The sequence below is a fragment of the Phoca vitulina genome, unplaced genomic scaffold (assembly GCF_004348235.1).
Source record: "Phoca vitulina isolate PV1807 unplaced genomic scaffold, GSC_HSeal_1.0 scaffold23, whole genome shotgun sequence".
Lineage (NCBI taxonomy): Eukaryota > Metazoa > Chordata > Mammalia > Carnivora > Phocidae > Phoca > Phoca vitulina.
Genome location: NW_022589726.1, coordinates 12,053,310 through 12,056,968, shown reverse-complemented (window position 1 = coordinate 12,056,968; position 3,659 = coordinate 12,053,310). Strand labels below are relative to the sequence as shown.

The window sequence follows — 3,659 nt, the reverse complement described above, 5'->3', positions numbered from 1 at the left end:
ATTGTGGAAATATTTATGGTTATGCCAAAAATTGAATATTATTTTCTTCACAAATCAAATTAAATTTCTTTTAAACTGGAAACAAATTTTTACTACTGAAGTGTTGCCACATAATTGACTATTTCTCTGCTTTGTACACAATTATTGTTATTCTCCACAGGAAGGCCATTTCTTAACTTCTCATCCAGTGATGGCAAGTATTAAATCCTGATTTTTTTTTTTTTTTTAAGATTTTATTTATTTATTTGAGACAGAGAGAATGAGAGAGAGAGAGAGCACATGAGAGGGGGGAGGGTCAGGGAGAAGCAGGCTCCCTGCCGAGCAGGGAGCCCGATGTGGGACTCGATCCAGGGACTCCAGGATCATGACCTGAGCCGAAGGCAGTCGCTTAACCAACTGAGCCACCCAGGCGCCCTAAATCCTGATTTTAACAGAATAGTTAAATATAGTAAAAATGCCTCAGTGATTTAAGTTGAAAGCAGTACACTGGAACATGGCTCTTGTATTCAGTTATCAGGAATGTACAAATGTCTTTTTTATTAAAAAATGCACGATAAATTATTTGTCAGCATGGACAATGACAGCAGCAAACCATTATTTACTGTCAACTGAAACCCGTAACTCATGATTATAGTGATTTTCTTAAACATCAGCCAGCCTTTTCTTCAGTCATTTCCTTCAATTGACTTCTCTGAAGTTATTGGTGAGGAGCACTGCCCTGAGCTTCCTCTCATAGTTCATTAATAATGGGAAAGCACGATTCTAGAAATTAGAACATGCCACCTGCCATTCCACGCATTCTACCTATTCCAGGGTCCTTCTCTTCTTTGAGAATTTCTGTGACTACAATTTCTGCGATAGTTAACAGAGTGGCTACTCCAGCAGCATCCAATAAAACAGTTCTTTCAGGTGCCTGGGTGGCTCAGTTGGTTGGGCGACTGCCTTCGGCTCAGGTCATGATCCTGGAGTCCCAGGATCGAGTCCCGCATCGGGCTCCCTACTCAGCAGGGAGTCTGCTTCTCCCTCTGACTCTCCCCCCTCTCATGTGCTCTCTCTCTCTCTCTCCCTCTCTCTCTCTCAAACAAGTAAATAAAATCTTTAAAAAAAAAACAGTTCTTTCAACCATAGCTGGATCCATGATTCCTTTTTCCATCATATTCACTTATCTCCAAATACAGCAGTGGTCATTGCAGGGATCTCAAGTGTTCTTTTAATAATTTCTATATTGATTTTTGATCTTCATTAGCTGGGGTTATTAAGTCCAAGGCTGGAATGCACTGGCGCAGAGCACAAACCCCTCCGAGAACTATGCCTTCTTCAACTGCAGCTCATAGCATTGAGGACATCTCTAACTTTCTTTTCATTCATTTCAACACCATTTGTCCCACCGAATTTGGCATAGCTCCTCCATCTGGGAGTTTTGCCAGATGATCATTTAGTTTTTCCTTTTCATATTTAATAGTTGTGATATCTAAGTGCTTGATGATTTATTGAATACAGTTTTCAATTTGAGCCTTCCCACATTTTCCTTTCAAGAGCATGGCATCATCTTTGGTCACAATGAATTCTCCAACTTTTCCTCAGTCATGAGGCTGAACATCTTCAAGATTTAGAGTCAATCCTTCTCCAAACATGATGCTACCAGTAGCAATAGCCATGTCTTTAATCTCATTCTATTCTCACCAAAACCAAGAGCTTTGACCTCTATAACCTGAAGATCAACTTCTAGCCTATTCAAAACTAATGTACCTATTAGTTGTAACCTTCTCCATCAACGTCTTCAGCGATTATGACCAAGGGCTTATGGTGAACACTGGCAACTTGAGAAGCAGATACAATATACTGGATGCTAGAAATTTGCTTTTCATTCAATAGAACAGAGGCATCTTGGAATTCACATTTCTGACCTTCTGGTGTATTAAAAAAAGTATGGAGAAATATCACCTCAATCAAACTTCATGCCTTCAATAATCTCTAATTCCTCATTTAGTATTTTTCCATCTTTGTTCTGACAGCACCCTTTGTTCTAGCCTTCCTCATTGCATCAGAAATGATGTTGCCGATTCCTTTATCTCCACTTGCAGAAATCATTGCAACCTGGGCAGTGTCTATAGGGGTTGTCCTAAGTTTAGACTGCTTCTTAAATTCAGCAATTATAACATCAAGAGATAACCTCACACCTCGTCTGATTTCCACTGGATTAGCATCTTTGCGAATCTCCCCAAGCCTTCGTTAGCAATAGGGTATGCCAGCAGAGTAGCAGTCGTGGTACCATCCTCGGCTTCTTCGTTTGTGTTACTGGCAATATCTGGAACAAGTTTAGCACCAGTGTTTTTATATTTCTCCTTTAAGTCCATGGATTTTGCAATAGTCACACCATCTTTTGTTACTTTGGGACTTCCCCAGCTCTGCGCAATAATGGTGGTTTTTCCCCTTTGGCCCATAGTATGGCTTTTGCATGGGGTAAAAGGTCTACACTTTGAAGCATTAGGAGTTGGGAATCTGCACCAAATTTTATATCCTTAGTATATGCCCAAGTGAGATGAGGAACTAGTGGACACTGGCCTTATCTGGGAAAGGTCTATGGGTAAAGGTTTGTAATAAATGTAATAAAATGTCTGTGGTGTGCAGGCAGCCATTCAGTCCCTCAGTCTCCCAGTGGAGAGAAAAGGAGAACTCCATTTTTTACCTTGTTATTCATTTAATCCTGAGGTATCCTCATTTAAATTTGAACACACTTAAAGGGAAGGCCTAGATGGGTAAAATCTATCTCACATTTATATTATCAACATTATTTCATGCCCTTAGAGTAGATTCATTTGAACACAATTTTCTAATGAGTAAAATAGGGTCAACATTTATAGTTGCAAATTAAGAACAGATGATGCCTACAAATAAAATGTACAAGTCATATGTTAGGCATTATCCCTGACCTACCAAGAAGTCAGTTTTTTATCTACTGTCAGTTTTCTGAAAACTGAATTGAAACTGACTTAACTTAAAAAAACAGAGTGAAGAGCCTTCTGTGCACTCAAAGCTTAAGATATAAACTCACCTAAATAATATTCATTAAATTCACTAATCAAGAGATCCTCTGACCTTAACTCGACTCCTGCTTTTTAGTGGATGAGCAGTGTCCTTGTTCAACAACCTTAAGAAGGCCTCTGTATTTTATTTCAAACAATATATTGTTATTAAGAATTAATTTAGCTTTAATAAGCTTTTCCCATGGCAGAAAAGCATGCAATGTTTTTTTAAAAAAAAGATTTAAAATGGCTTTATCTACCTTGTGTTATAGTACAATCTAGTTTCCTAATTATTACGTAAATGTATATTTTTCTAATACCTATCTAACAAATGACATTAAAGCCTGTTTCCTAAAGTCCAAAGTGTCAATATTTTATAAATCTGTTAATAAATGTGTGTATGTGTATGTATGTGTGTATATATATATAAAATCATCAAAACATCAAACATCAAAGTACTTCTCCCGTAATTTAAATATTGTTTCTTTTTCCCAAATCATATGTAAGCCTAAGAGGAAGACAGGACCTTTTTTGTTTTTGTTTTTGTTTATTCACTGCTGCCTCCCCCATGCTTAGATCCATGCCTTCCACATAAAAGTTTGGTCAGAATATATATTACAATGTATGAATAAA

General features: G+C 37.7%; 1 pseudogene; it reads right to left on the bottom strand.

Annotated features, from left to right (window-relative positions):
* Positions 1-769: 769 nt before the first annotated feature.
* Positions 770-2,639, bottom strand: LOC116642581 (annotated as a pseudogene).
* Positions 2,640-3,659: the final 1,020 nt, after the last annotated feature.